We start from the raw sequence: 17,215 nt of genomic DNA, 5'->3' as shown, positions 1-17,215 counted from the left end.
TAAAATTTTATTTGATTAAATTATCATATCAAATATATTTAGATGTAGTTTTATGAAATATCCTTAAGTTATAATCATCCACCAAAGATGTAGGTCAAAATGTACAATGGATCTAGAATGCAGGAGCATAGTAATGTCCTTCCAGATTCGAATATTTTTAAAGGTACTGTTTTGTGATATCAAGAGAAAAAATAAATTTAAAATTGTACTCTGAATATAAAAATACAGAAAGAAGTTATGAATTTAAAAATAATTTCTGAATCATAAGATAATGCTTAACAAAATAAATCACTGTGCACAGATGGTTCTCACTGTTAAGAAAAAAATCATGTGCTGTTTACTAGTTACAAAAAAAATCATCACTTACGAAGTTTGTTACAACATGTACTCTATAAAGATATCCTGCCTATAAAATTAAGCAGTTGTTCTTGTGCATTGTTCTTGTGCGTTGAGCACGACAAATTCCATTAAGGTATACAGATGGGAAAGAAAGATCACACCAAGCAATCACACTTCTAGGTATGTACCCAACTGATTTACAACATATGCACATAAAACAAAAAAAATCCAAAAAACAACAACAAAAAGAGCCCCCAAAACAAACAAAAAAACCCTGCATACAAATGTTTACAGAAGTTTCATTCATACTCATCAAAAACCTGAAGCAACTAAGATATCTTTGAATAGATGAATAGATTAACAAACTGACGTACATTCATACAATTAAATATTATTCAACAATAAAAATAAATTAGTTCTAAAGCCATTAGAAGACATGCATGAATCTTAAATTTACATTGCTAAATGAAAGAAGACAGGCTACAATATGTATGATACCAGTTTTAGGACATACTGGAAAAGGCAAAACTATAGCAATGATAAAAATGTCATGGTTTGCCACGGATTTAGGGGTTGTTATGGGCTTAACTGTGTCTCCCAAAATTCATGTTGGAGCCCTAAACTCAAAGTACCTCAGAATGAAACTGTATTGTAAGGCCTTTTTACAAAGGTAAGTTAAAACGAGGTTTTTAGAGTGGGCCCTAATCCAATTTGACTGGTGTCCTTGTAAGAGGAGATGAGGACACACAAAGAGGCACCAGGAGTGTGCATACTCAGGGAGAAGACCATGTACAGAGGTAGCAAGAGCATGGCCATCTGAAAGCCAAGGAGAGTGGCGTCAAAGGAAACCAACTATCTGGCACCTTGATCTTGGACTTCAAACCTTTAGAGCCATGAGAAAATAAATTGCCATTTTGTAACCCACCTAGTCTGTGGTACTGTGTTGTGGCAGTCCTAGCAAAATAAGACGAGGGAAGTAGGGGGGCATTGAATGATTGAGGCACAGGAGATATTTTATAGTGATATAAGTAGTCTATATGATAGTGCAGTATAAATTAACACTCTACAGACTTTTTCCCCACAAGAGTAGGGTTAACAATTATGATAACACTATACATAAACACTACAATTGAACGACTGAGTAAATTGAAGGCAGAGAGTAGGAGCCATGTTTCTCACTGTTAGAATGGGAGGTTACAGAAAAGCAAGGACAGAAGGCTGTACTGCCCAAATGCTAGTGGATTAGAGTTGGAGACAGAAATATAAAGTCATTTTAGCTAATATAGTTACAAATATTACACATATATGATTATATATGTACACATATTTATTTGTATTTTTATATTTATGTTTAAAGTATATATTCATATATATATAGATATGTATTTATGGATACATACAGAAATATTTATAGAGATTTATATATATTCATGTTAGTATGCAATTTAAAATTCTCATTAAACAGTGTGATTAAGAGATAAATTTTGATTCAATCATATTATTCATAAATGTCTAGATAAATATGAAGTGCTTTGGCAATGTACTTGTTTTCATTTTTAAAGTGAGCAAATATATATGACTATCACATCTTTAGTGTTCCTTTCAGTATGATAAACTTTCGACAGGCTTCTCCTGACTGTAGGCCCCTGACCTAATTTTTATTGGAGCATTTACTTTAGAAAAGTTAAAATCGTTAACCCTTTCATCACCCCTTTGAGATGTAAATATTTTTAAAAGCCTCTTGCCTGTCTTATAACCCACAACTATCTTTTTTTTCAAAGACTTGGGGACCAGCTCTTTAAAATACAATCATCAAGGAAGATAGCACCAGTCTCTCTCCGCTTTTGTGGGAGGTTAGAACAAGTCTAACCTTGCTCAAGTTGTAAAATCACCTCCTGTCAGGAAGAAATGAGAGAGTTTACTTTTTCTTTGGATAAAGACAACTAGTAAACAGAGATGGCCTTTGGTATCCCCCTTACCCTGGCACTTAAAAAATATTAATAAAAAATAAAATCTTTTATCCCCCCAATGGAGTCAAGTTCAGACTGAGTTCTGCTCTCTTTCCTCTAGTGCAATAATTTTGAATAAAGCTTTTCTTGCCTGTTTGTCCACTGCAATTTATGCAATGATACATGCCTTCATTTTTATGTTTAAAATAAAACATCTAATCATCAAAATAGAAAACAGAGAAGAGTGTTGTATGAGGAGAGGCTGGTCACCTGTATGAGGTGGAATTTCAAAAAATAATGTTCTTATTCTGACATTTCTGATGTACCTATCATGTCTCCTTAGTCTCTTCTTTGCCTTGACACTTTCTGAAACTTTCCTTGTTTTGAGAAGTCCTGCTCACTCAACTATCTTATAGATTCCCCTTCTAATGAGATTTCTTTGATATTTTACTTATATTTAGACTAGGTTTATGAGTTTGGGGAAGAAAGACCACAGAGATGAAGTGTCATTTTAATCACATCATATCAAGAATTTATGCTATCAACATGACATAACTGTTAACATGAAGGATGATCACCTGGCTGAGGTAGTATTTGTCAGGTTTCTGTACCATAAACTTTCTCTTGTTTTCTCTGTTTCCATACTGTACTCTCTTGAAGGTGCATAATAGGGGTACTCCTTGAGTAACAGAGAATCTACACAAATTATTTGGAATTCTTCAGCACAGTACATCTGTCTCTTCCCCCTAATTATACCATATGAATCATAAATATTTTTACTTTATACTACTGGTTATAATCCAGTATTTCTTAATTATATTTTGCTCAAAAATTAGATTTTTTTAGTTACCTCCTTTGTCCCTTTGATATACCTCCATCATGGTGTGTGTGTGTGAAAGAGAGAGAAATAGAGAGACAGAGAGACAAAACAAGAGGCAGAAAGAACATATTCCTTCATGTCACTATATGATGGTGAAGGCTCATCATGTGCATTTTCTTTTCTTTTTGTTTCTATCTATCTATTTATCTATTTATTTATTTTTATTAACATATAATGTATTATTTTTTTCAGGGGGAACAGGTCTGTGATTCATCAGTTTTAAGCAATTCACAGCACTCACCATAACACATACCCTCCCCAATATCCATCACCCAGCCACCCCATCCTTCCCACCTCCTTCCACTCCAGCAACCCTCAGTTTGTTTCCTGAGATTAAGAGTCTCTTATGATTTGTCTCCCTCTCTGTTTTTTTCTTGTTTCATTTTTCCCTCCCGTTTCTCAAATTCTACATATTAGTGAGATCATATAATTGTCTCTCTCTGATTGACTTATTTTGCTTAGCATAATACCCTCTAGTTCCATCCACGTTGTTGCAAATGGCAAGATTTCATTTTTTGATGGCTGCATAATATTGTATATATACATAATATATATATGTATATATACAACACATCTTCTTTATCCATTCATCTGATGATACCCTCTAGTTCCATCCACGTTGTTGCAAATCGCAAGATTTCATTTTTTGATGGCTGCATAATATTGTATATATATATACATATATACATATATATTGTATGCATATATACATATATATATTATGTATATATACAACACATCTTCTTTATCCATTCATCTGTTGATGGACATCTAGGCTCTTTCCATAGTTCGGCTACTGTGGACATTGCTGCTATAAACACTGGAGTGCACATGCCCTTACGATCACTACATTTGTATCTTTGGGGTAAATACCCAATAGTGCAATTGCTGGGTCATAGGGTAGCTCTATTTTCAACTTTTTGAGGAACCTCCATACTATTTCCAGAGTGGCTACACCAGCTTGCATTCCCACCAACAGTGTTTGTTTTGTTTTTTCCTTTCAGTACTTAGAGGAAGTCATTCATATGACTTCTAGTTTGTATGTTTTTTGCTTATGTTTTCATCTTCGTTTTCTGCCAGCCATTTTCTTGGTCTCTGGCTAGCATCTATTGGGCTTTCCAGTTTTTTGGCTATGATGTGTTTTCCTTTGTTGTGTCTGGTATTACTGTTAATAATAACTAAAATTTAACAATAAATAGCAATAACATGTATTTAATCATCTCACTCGGAGTTTTCTGATGTTCTTGTACCTATAGATTGAAATCTTTTATTATTTTTAATAGACCCATAGTTAGGCTGACCAAAAAAATGTATAGAGTGGTAAACATATCCTGAATAACAGTGAATTAGTGAGCATGAGTCCATTTCAAATTGATTAATTGACACATTTATTCATACATACTTAATTTCATCAACTGCTTATTATGTGCATGCCATTGTGCTTATTGATATGACAATTAGGAATGACTTAAAAAGTGAATGAATAATTTTATCAGTGCATGAGTGAAGGAACAAAATAAATATGACTAGAAAAACTGAGTATCAAGGGACTTACACTCTGCATTTATTTTGCCTGTGTTTTATATATTTTAACTAAACATTAACTTTTTTGAGTTCTTACCATTTGCAAAGCACTTTCATGAAATTTTACATTGATGAACTCTTAAAACTCTCAGAGGTATTATGGATAGGTACATTATTACTGTTCTCTTTTTTGAAATACAGATTTGCAAATTAGATATATTAAGTGAATTGTCACAGATCAAAAAATGAAAAATTGAACAAACCAAGACTTAAATCCAGGACATCTGCATCCAGAATCTGGATGTTCTATCAATTTGTAGCACAATGAAGTATTTTGATTAGTACTTAGAAAGATGATTAGGCATTTCTTTGTTGTTTAGGAATTATGCCAAAATTCTACGATCAAAGTTTCTTGCTTGTTGTATGAAAGTTTCACAGATTTGGACTAGAGGGTACCAGAGGAAATTTGTGCATTGTTTCAGAATTTCTGGGCATTTCACAGATAACATCTGATTAATGTTCCCTTATAAATGGGTATTACAGTATAATTTTATCCATGAGGCTAATTGGAGAGATTAAAATTATTATGTTCTCAAAACTCAGTCACCCAAAAGTCTTCAATAAAATACATTCTCTAGAATAAGGCATAATACATTTATTAAAACTGTGGGGATTTTTCTGTTTTCCCCTAATTGTCAATTTCAGGAATCACCTAAAAATGCTTTATTCCGAGACCCAAATGTTTTCATGCTGTATTCTTAAAGATTTTCTAAGAAACCATCTATAGATAATTAGTTGATACCACGGTTTTACTTACAGTATGGTCTGACACATCTGACAATGATTCCATTTTGATATACACCAGAATAAGTAATGTCTCCTTATTTATGAAAAGTTTCTTATTTTGAACGTGAAGACGTTAACAAAGTAATGCAAAGTAAGATCATCCTCCCCTTTTGGAAAAGAATGAAATGAAAAGTGAAAATCCTCAAATATAAGCCTTTTGCTTAAATTATAGAAGTAAGTTCACAGATAAATGTGAAAGATGGAAGAAACAGGGGATCAGTAAGTGATAGAACATTTATTCTATGATCTCATTATGTAAATTATGCCTTATTTGTATTGCAGACACAGCAGTGTCAGACATTTACAGAATAGATCAATTTATATCTGAGTAAAAAAAACAGATATATTTCAGAAGGCTTTGTAAAATGATGATTGTATTGCAGATCTGTGTGAAAATTTTGTGTGTGTTGGACACACACAAAAATCATAATACTTGGCGCTAGAAAGAGACATCTGGGATAATCACAGCAGCTGGCTTCTATGACACTACTTGACGGGGCTATCTGGCAACAATCTGTTTAACAATTTGACCAATGAAAACAAATTGGATACAAACAGCCCTGCTGATCAGTATAGGAACTGACTGGACCATGAAGTTGGCTGAAAGACTTGATGTTGTAGAATGGTAGTATCCTTGAATTATAAACAGCCTGGGAAAAGGGCTTAGGAACTCATAGGAAAGTCTAAAGAGTTTTATATTTTAATAATTAAGCCACTTGTTCCATTTTTAACTGATCAAAGTCTTTTTTAGTCACAGAATTATATCTCTTCAATCAAGTTTCTTTTTAACATATCAAAAATCTTATTTTCAGTCACTATATTAAAATCTGCATACCTTGTATCAGGCCTCCCCAACATTTAGATGGCAAAGATCTACATAATTCTCCCTCCACAAGGGGGCTCCTGTTAAAATGTTAGAATTTACCCACACAATTTTCTAAATTCCCAGGCTTTCTACTAGCCAACTGCAAATGTGCATTTTGCATCACTGTCACTTAAATTCTATTGTCCATTATATACTCAGAAAATTCATATTGCTTCTTTAAAACTCAACCAAAGAATTATCTCCTTTTATTCTGCATCTTTATAACCTATTTACTTTCTTTCATTAGATTTCTTCTTATAATACATGGACTTTTTTGGGGGGGTTCCTTTGGGCCTTCACTTTATTTTTTATTTTTTATTTTTTTTAATTTAAATTCAATTAACATATAGTGTATTATTAGTTTCATAAGTAGAGTTCAGTGATTCACCAGTCTTGTATAATACTCAGTGCTCATTACATCACATGCCCTCCTTAAATACATGGACTTTTAAATGTGCATTTCTCTACATATTTTGAAACAATTGGGGCAGGGCTGTGTCTTACTTACTATTGTGCAACTAGTATATAAAATATTATCAGATACTAAAGACTCAATTAATTTGGAATGATTACTAGTGCAAAGAATCTTATTTATTCATCATTATTTTCTTTCACATGGCACAGATCTTGGGGAAAAAAACATTTAACATATTCTTATGAATGATCTTATAAACTGACTTTTTAACCAATATATGTATGTTCTGAGGAGTCTATTGATTTTGCATCTGGCTTTGTTGGCTGTTCTTAAAGTGTACTTCTTAGCATCCTAAGAATATTTCAATTCTGAAATGTTGCCTCCATATTATGTTCAAAAGTTCTTTTACTTCTTAAACATTATCTAAGCCTATAGGGAGTTAAAAGATCTTGAGGACGTTCTCTTAAAACTTTTTAAAAAGAATTTATAGTAATATCCCTTCAGTTCCACCAAATAACCCGGTAACTCCTTCTTTGAGGCAATGAGCTAGGAGCCATCTCCAATAATTAGATAAGAAAAATCAATGCTATTACTCATTCAGTCATTACCAGGAAGACATGGCTTCCTTTAATCTTAGATTGATGGATATACAAGAATCTAATGACAAAGTCCTTGGAGTAGAGACTCAGGAAAAGTAAAAAGAAATAATTTCTAAGTCTTGATTCCTTTCTGGAAAAGTTGCCTTAATCTTGTATTTAAATGACTCAACTCCACTCCCAAATTCCTCTTCATATGGTTTCCTTGCTACAAAGCAATACACATTAAAATACAGTCACATCAAAAAATTATTTTTCAATTTCACATCTCCATTAGCTATGTGACTAAGCACATTATTTATTCCCTCTGTGAAACAGTTTTCTCCAATTTAGAACGAATGGTTTTGACATAAAAGATATATATTATCCTTTTTTAAAAATTTTATTCCTGAGGTTGAAAAAATATTTTAAAATATCCCTGAGTGACATTTAGCAGTAACTTGTCAAAAGGAAATTGGATTACTGCAACCTGCTTAAAACAAATTTCCATCAGAAACTCCAAAACATCAATGCACATCCAACTGTATTATTCTGAGCATGTATGAAATTTATCCTGTTTCACTTAATGAGATTTATTGTAGATGAATGAATTTTTTTCACTGTGATTTGATGTGAATAGATCAAAATAGTGAAATATCTACAATAACAGGTAAAATTAAATATGAACAGAAACAGAGTTTTGCATTTTACATTTAATTTCTCCATCTTAGATTTTTTTCCCCAATAGTTTTATAAGAGTTTCTTGTATATTTAGAGTATAACATTGAGTGAGTTGAAAATTGCTAGAAGTTTCAGAATAATTTAATTTGGTATTTATGTGGTTCAAGAAAACTCAGTAAAACAACTGTTTTCATAGAACATAATATAATTTAGATGTTGATTTCTACTTCTGCATTTATTTTATATATGTTTATTATCAATGATGAAATAGCTTTTGCAAATACAAGATTTTAGTTTGTGGTAGTTGTATCACACAGCTTAATTCTCCAAATGCATGACCTGGAAAGTAGGGCAATATGGATATGATATAATCATATATTAAAGAAAAATGTCTATCCATAGTACAAAAAACAAAAGAGAAACAAAACACTTTTTGCAAAATTATATGCTAAATAAGCTGCACCCCTGTAAATAAAATCTAGCATGACGTGGTAGTAAGGAGCTGAATCATACAATTTTGTAGCTTAATCCATTCAATTCAATAATATTTATTGACTACTTACTTTGTAAAAAAATTGCATTATTATAAGAATCTCCTCTGCACAGTATATTGAAAGTTTAATCAATAAGAATCAGTAAGCTAATAGATAACACATAATACTCAAATATAATAGATATACAACACTCTAATAGATATTATTAATATCTATTGTGTATAAGCATCAGCTTCTTAGCACTCTAGATTTTTAAGAATTCACTGAGGATAATAGGAATGAAGACAATTTGACAATTACATTTAAGTGGCACAACAGAGAAGCCAAGAGTAAAAGAATTAAAAATATAGAATTTTCTACTTGGACAAAAACTGCTAAGAAAGTGTAAAATGAGAAAACACATGGAGTGAATTTGGAATTTTCAAAGTGATGGTCACTGGGTCCTTAACAAGAGTTACTGTAGAAGCGTATAGAGGTAGATGTTTTATTAGTGTGAATTCAGGAGCAAAGGGGAGCTCAGGAAATGGAGCAAGCAGGTATAAAAACGTGAAACTCATCAGGATAATAATCAAGATCTTATGGTGTATAAATTGAAAATCAGTAGAATCTTAGATTATTACAGTATTTTGCAGCAATTCCATAAAATATTTTCTAAATAATAATTGGCTATTTTTAGGCAATGTTCTTCACAATATATTTTCTAAAAAATTTAGTTTTAGGTGCTAGCTAGCATAATTCATACCCTTGTAATTGTGAAAAAGCTAAATAAGGTCCCATGAGAGATATCAAAATTATTACTCTAGAAATAAGTATTAGTTTTGATTATTTTCATCTAATTCCCTATTTTATTTATTTTAACCAAATTTCATCAGTCCTTCCTATTGATTTTCAGTACAAAAATTAACTTTTGTTTGAGATTTAGGCATTACACTAGGATCCAAAGTTACCCAGGCGTCCTGGACTTTTTTTCATGACTTTATTATTTAGAGCAGTTTTAGATTCACAACAAAATTGAGGGGAAAGTCAGAGATATACTCCTGCCCCCACACATGCATAGCCTCCCTCATTATCATAATCCTCCACCGAAGTGGTACAGCTATTATAATTAATTGATTGATCATTATCATCCAAGGTCCATAGTTTAGAATTCACTCTTTGTGTTGTCCATTCTATCAGTTTGGGCAAATATATAATGGTATATATTGATTATATGACATTCTACTGAGTATTTTCACTGCCCTAAAAATTCTCTCTGCTCTTCCTATTCCTCTCTACCCCACTCCAAACCATTGATCTTTCACTGTCTCCACAGTTTTGCCTTTTCCAGAATATCATGTATTTGGAATCATACTGTATGTAGCCTTTTCAGATTGGCTTATTTTATTTAGTAACATGATTTTAAGTTTCCTCCATATCTGTACTTTACGGGACTTGATTACTCATCTCTTTTTTAGTGTGAATTCCATTGCTGGGATGTACAATGGTTTATTTAACCATTCACCTACTGAAGGAAATCACGGTTGTGGGTTCTGGATTTTCTACTTGTATTCTGCCATAAATAAGTGGCATAACTTGTGTAACTATAAAAATAAAGTTTAAAAATGAAATTTAATGCCAAATGACATTGCATATAACTTCAAATTTGCTAATTATTTTGGGAAAAGCTAAGAAGTTTAATGGCAAGGTGGTAAAAATTCTTCTATATCCCAGGTCTCAGGCCTTTTTCCAATAAAGTATTTTTACCAGTTTTCCTTCTTTCCTTCTTTTCCTCCTTTCCTTATTTATTTATTTTTTTTGGTAAATAGCCAAAATATGGTTATAAGGTCAGACCTTATGACTAATGATGAAAAGATTATTCTATTTCATTTTCTTTATCAAATTTAGAAGAAAGAGCATGATACATATTTGACAACAAAAATAATTAATGCAATCATGTATATATATATTTCAAGTCTGAAATTCCCTATTCATTAATTAAAAAATAGTATTTCTTGATAATTATATCTAATTTTTCCTTTTAAAATAATAATAAATAATAAAAATAACACATATACACACACACTACAGATCCTACCTGTATATTTGAAAGAAGACCTTCTAAATGTTTAGCACTTTGCTCTTTCATACACTCTCTCACTCTCTTTGATAAAATATAATAATTTTCTTCTCAATAAATGTCCAAACACAAAACTCAATAAAGTGATATTTTATGTATCTTAGGACTAGTCATATAGAATTTATTTTATTTGTACAAAATTACTCCAATTATTTAATATATATGAAAAAAAGTTTTCCTCAAAGTGTAAAATGCTTAAAGGGAGCAGAGAGTGCTAGAGATGTGCTAGAGAAATCTATTACTATATGTTGTTATGAATCATTTCAGAAATATTCATTTCCCAATATGATTTTAAAAATATTTTAAATATTTTAATTTAGCATATCCATAAAATAACTGAACAAACATAAATGTAATCATTAATTTCACTTAAATAGTATTAATATAAATATTATAATTATAGAATTATATTTATTTGTGTTTTAGTTATTATTTACACTTTTTTTAGTTTTTGAAATTCTAGTGCAGAGGGTACAATTTTAGGTTATTAAAGAAAAAAAGTAATACATTAAATGTTACGCTGCATTACCTTCTTGAGAGAGTAATACAAAAAGGAAGAAATGTCATTTTCAAACAAACTATTTAAAATAGAGGTTTATTAGAATATTAGTGACTATTTCAAAAAGAAATGTATCTACCATTGTTGTTACAGTTTAGAAGCAAATCTGTAACAATTTGTGATTTGACCCCACGTCAAATACTTTTATTGGAAATATATATGCAAATCTGTTAAAGAAAAAAGTTTCTCAGGCATACCATGATTCTTAAATTAATTTTTGAGGAAGGCATGACTGACAACTAGAAAGCTTTCTTTTTCTGGTTCTATAGCTCTTCCATAAAAAAGAATGCTCTTTGGAAATAAATGTCAGCAAATCAAATGACATGAGAATAATATTATTCTATGTTTTGAAGACTATATTTATAGTTTACATTTGTTTGAACATACTAGTATAGTGCAAAACTGTTATGTGTAAAAGTGTAAGACTGCATATAGTAATTTCTCTGTCAAAGTATTGTTTAAATTTATTTAAACAAATATCACCCACCCATTATAAGATTAAATATCAAATATTTAGCTTAGTCTGGAGATTTTATAAAAATAATAGTAATTATCATAGCCTTACAATGTAGTAAAATTAACGAGTTTGATTTCTGCTGTGTCTTAGGCATGCTTGAGGAGATTACATGTATTAAATTCATGTATTCATCACATTTTTATATAGTAAATATTGTTATTTATGTTAACAACATGATGAAAATGAGGTGCATAAAAAGAGTACAACTTGTAGAGCCTGGGTGGCTCAGTTGTTTAGCATCTGCCTTCGGCTCAGGTCATGATCTCAGGGTCCTGGGATCGAGCCCTACATCGGGCTCCCTGCTCTGAGGGAAGCCTGCTTCTCCCTCTCCCCTCCCCCTGCTTGTGTCTCTCTCTGTCAAATAAATAAATAAAATCTTAAAAAAAAATAAAGTTCTGAATTCATAATATATAAACAAAATCTTTAAAAAAAAAGAAAAGAGTACAACTCAAAGTCACAGAGTTAATAAGTTGTCTTTTTAACTGTTTCAAAAATTGGTTTCCACCCACTCTGTAAAACTGACTCAATTAATTTCTTCCCTACAGTACTTGTTTCTTTTTTTTATATAAAGATTTATTTATTTATTTTAGAGAGAGAGAGCGCATGTGAGAGGGGAAGAGGGAGAAGGAGAGAGAGAATCTCCAGCCGACTCCCCGCTGAGCACAGAGCCTGATGTGGGGCTCATTCCATGACCTGAGATCATGACCTAAGGTGAAATCAAGAGCCAGACCCTTAATTGACTGAACCACCAGATGCCCCTACAGTACTTGTTTCTATTTCATTCTCTGAAGGCTTTTCTCCACTACAGGTGAGACAGATTTCAGTATGATAATTCTTGATGATATATTTACATCCTGCTGCTGAGAAGTCATGCTTCCCTAAAGTTATATTTAAAGAGTTTAGTTCTGCTCATTACATATTTTTTCATCCATTCCATGTTCCAGGCAGTACACTTGGTAATGGAGATATAAATAGGCATAGTCTCTTCTTCCTAAGATTTGACTGCCTGGTGGGCAAGACAGACATTCAAAATACAATTTTAATATACTATAGTAAGATCAATAAAAAAAGAGCCTGACTGAAATTGTATTACTTAAGGGGAGAAAACTAGGATTTTTTTCTACCTAAATTTCACTACATTACTGAGGTTTGGGGTTATTATAGCACTATAATTTATCATACCTGATAGAAAAAATGTAGAATTTTAAAAAATCTAAATCACACATTAAGGAGGGCGTGTGATGTAATGCGCACTGGGTATTATATAAGACTGATGAATCACAGGCCTGTACCCCTGAAACCAATAATATATTATATGTTATTAATTGAATTTAAATAAAAAAACATTTAAAAAAATCTAAATCAGATATAAGCAAACATTTTCTGTAAAGGGCCAGATGATAAACATTTTAGATTTTGTGGGTCAAATATGTCTCCTGTTGTATGTTCTACTTTAATAATTATTTTTAATAGAGCTTATTTTCTTAGAATTGTTTTAGATTCATAGAAAATATTGAGCAGATAATTCAGAATTTCACATACCCTCTTCACAAAATTTTCCCTATTATTAATATCTTATATTAATATGGTAGGTTTGTTATAATTAATGAGCCAATGTTGACACATTATTAACTGAAGTCCATAATGATTCACATTCTCTTAGTCTTTCCTAATATCCTTTTTCTGCTCCATGATCCCATCCAGGATAACGCATAATTACTTGTTGAATCTTATTAGGCTCCTCTTTGGCTGTGAGTTCCTCAGACTTTCCTTGTTTTTCATGACTTTGAAAGGTTTGAGGTATTTTGAAATATGCTCCTGTAGTAGAAATTGTCTAATATTTTTTTCATTATTAGACTAGTTATACCGATTTGGGAATGGATAATCACAGAGGTGAAGTGCCATTTTCATCGTGTCATATCAAGGGTACACACTACCTACATGATTTATGATTGTTTATGCTGACCTTGATTACTTAGCTAAGGTAGTGTTTGTCAGCTTTCTCCACTGTGAAGTTGCTCTTTTCCCCATTTCCATATTGTACCCTTTAGAGGGAAGTCAGTATACACAGCTTACACTTAAGGAGTAGTGAGTTATGCTCCCCCTCTTTTTTAAATAACATTAAAAAATGTGGGACGGCTCGGTGGCTCAGTCATTAAGCATCTGCCTTCAACTCAGGTCATGATCCCAGGGGTGCTCTCTCTGACAAATAAATAAAATCTTAAAAAAAACACATTTAAAAATGTAAAAAAAAGTTTCTAAGTTTATAGGTAATACAAACAATGGACTGGAATTGGCCTGTAGACCATAGTTTTCTGACTGCTGATCTCATTTTCTAGTTATTGTTTTATATTTATCATAAATGACAAGTACAGAATGTAAAAACTGTATGTAGTAAAATGTATTTCCATGAGTCTTTTTATTATTACTGCAACTGCATTTAGGTTTAGAATATATTTGCAATAATATTCTAATGTTTTTTTTTAATTTGCAGTTTAATACATGCTTAGTATGTTACAGGTAATTGGTATAAAGTAGAAGTTATAAATTCATATGTTTTTTCAGATTGTTAGGCAAATTCCCCAATAATATGCATTGGATGATTATTTTTGTGGTAGAGAGAGGGTTTGAAATCCAGTCTTGGTCCACATAAAGAATTCTTATCCTTTATTTGATTCAGCCCACATTATCCGCACTTTGTAATAATTGGTTCAATAGAAAGATGCACATATGATTTATGAATTAAGTGTAAAATCTGAAAATCAGCATTATTTTTCTAAGAGAAAATGAGATAGTAATTTATCTTTCATAAATTGTGTATGTCATAGTAAGTAAATATTTTTGTTAATATTTAGACAAGTGTTCCAAGAAAAATAAATGTAAGACACTAAAAGCCAAAAATTGTAATCCCCCCAAATTCTTAGTTTTTAAAATGCAATGCATTTTTAGCTATCAGTTTTTTGGAGGGCTCTATGTATCTATGTATGTAGGTATCTATCTTTCCATCAATCTAACTCTATCAGTATTTGTAAATAAAATATTGGACAAAGTATGATTTTGCAAGGCTGCATTTTATAGCCTCAGTAGAAATAAAAGGTTTTTGTTTTTAAAGATAAAGTTTTATTTTTCAGGTGAAGCTTGAAGCTGTGAGAGAAAATTCAAAGCAGCATGACAATTTAAAAACTTTCATGATAAAACAGAAATATAAGAATATTTATTAAGATATAAGATTTGAGACAAAACTACATAAAATTTGATCCATGGTGAGAAAGAAATGCATTTTTCAATTTGTATATTTGTTATATTTTTAAACCTTCCATTAGTTTCTATAAATGTAAAAAACACTAATGATGCTGTTTTAAAATTTTCTCCATTAGAAATCTGGACTCCAAATGTTTAATTGTATCATTTGTAAAATATGACCAAAATCTTATGTTTTACTAGTTGGTACTATTAACCCAGGATAACTTGGTGGCAAAGATATATTAAAATGATAGTCTGACATTATCTTCAAACTTACAAACTCAAGTTCTCTGACCATAGAATCAAATCACCTATAATTTTATAGTGAATGCAAAGGTATTTATCCATTTACGGACCTAATTAATGATTGTGGGTTTTTAAAAACACCATACTTAATCTCCTTCCATAGAGCTGGAAGAATCAGAACTGTAAATATAAGAGACTGTCAAACTAACCACCCTCAAATACATGGACTACAAAATTCAATGGTGATATGAGGAGCCACAGGCTGCCTATTAGCTATTTTTATAGTTGTATATAATAGGTAATATGTTAACCCACGCCAAATAACTCCCATTTTTTAGAGTCCCTAAGCACAGACCATAATCACGAAGATTCCCTTATCAGTTCTGTGAATCTGAAAAGCTATCACAAGGATAGCTATAATTCTATGAGGGAAAAGAGACTTTAGTCTAAAGCTGTCTCTAGAGACAAAGAAGGTAATTATATAATGATAAAAAGATCAGGAAAAATAGGAAGATATAGCAATTATTAGTACATATGCTCCCAACATCAGAGCACCTAAATATATAAAGCAAATATTGCTAGATATGAAGGCAGAATTTGACAGCAATACCATAATGAGGGGATTTCAATACCCCACTTACAATAATGAATAGATCACCAAGGCAGAAAATCAACAAAGAAACAGCTGACTTGAAAAAAATGCTCAATTTCACTAATTATCAGGAAATGCAAATCAAAATCACAAGGCTCTATCACTTCACATCTATTCACATCTATTAGAATAGTTATTACCAAAAAGACAGAGGAAAAGTGTTGGCAAGGATGTGGAGAAAAGGGAATGCTTTAATATGATTGGTGAGAATGTAAATTGGTATAGCCATTATGGAAAACTATGGAAAAAAGTACAATCATTAATTAGGTCTGTAAATGGATAAATACCTTTGCATTCACTATAAAGTTATAGATGACTTGATTCTATGGTCAGAGAACTTGAGTTAGTAAGTTTGAAGATAATGTCAGACTATCATTTTAATATCTCTTTGCCACCAAGTTGTTCTGGATTAATGGTACCGACTAGCAGACCATAAGACTTTGGTCATATTTCACAAATGATATAATTAAACATTTGGAGTCCAGATTTCTAATGGAGAAAATTTTAAAACAGCATCATTAGGGTTATTTACACTTACAGAATAATTCCTCAAAAAATTAAAAATAGAACTACCTTATTATTCAGCAATCTCATTTCTGGGTATATTAAAAAAAATGAAATCAGGACCTAAAAGAGGTATCTGCACTCATTAAGCAGTACACATAAAACTAATATAATATTATATATCAATTATAGCTCAAAAATTAATTATTTTTTAAAAGGAAATCCTGCAATTTCCAACAACATGGATGAAGCTGGGAGTCATTATGCTAGGTGAAATAAGCCATGCACAGAAAGACAAATACTTTATGATCTCATTTGGAATACATGGAATCTAAAATAGTCGTATTTGTTTCAGGGATACATGTCTGTGATTCATCAGTCTTACACAATTCACAGCGCTCACCATAACACATACCCTCCCCAATGTCCATCACCCAGCTGCCCTATCCCTCCCACCCCCCTCCACTCCAGCAACCCTCAGTTTGTTTCCTGAGATTAAGAGTCTCTTACGGTTTGTCTCCCACTCCGGTTTTGTCTTGTTTCATTTTTCCCTCCCTTCCCCTATGATCCTCTGCCTTGTTTCTCAAATTCCTTACATCAGTGAGATCATATGATACTTGTCTTTCTCTGATTGACTTATTTTGCTTAGCATAATACCCTCTAGTTCCATCCACGTCATTGCATATGGCAAAATTCCATTTTTTGATGGCTGCATAATATTCCATTGTGTGTGTGTGTGTGTGTGTATATACCACATCTTCTTTATCCATTCATATATGTTGATAAAATAAATAAATAAATAAAATAGCA

The sequence above is a fragment of the Mirounga angustirostris genome, unplaced genomic scaffold, assembly GCF_029215605.1.
Source record: "Mirounga angustirostris isolate CCGP_5_RB_7025 unplaced genomic scaffold, mMirAng1.0.hap1 SCAF_3, whole genome shotgun sequence".
NCBI lineage: Eukaryota > Metazoa > Chordata > Mammalia > Carnivora > Phocidae > Mirounga > Mirounga angustirostris.
Note: the sequence above shows the minus strand (reverse complement) of the source record.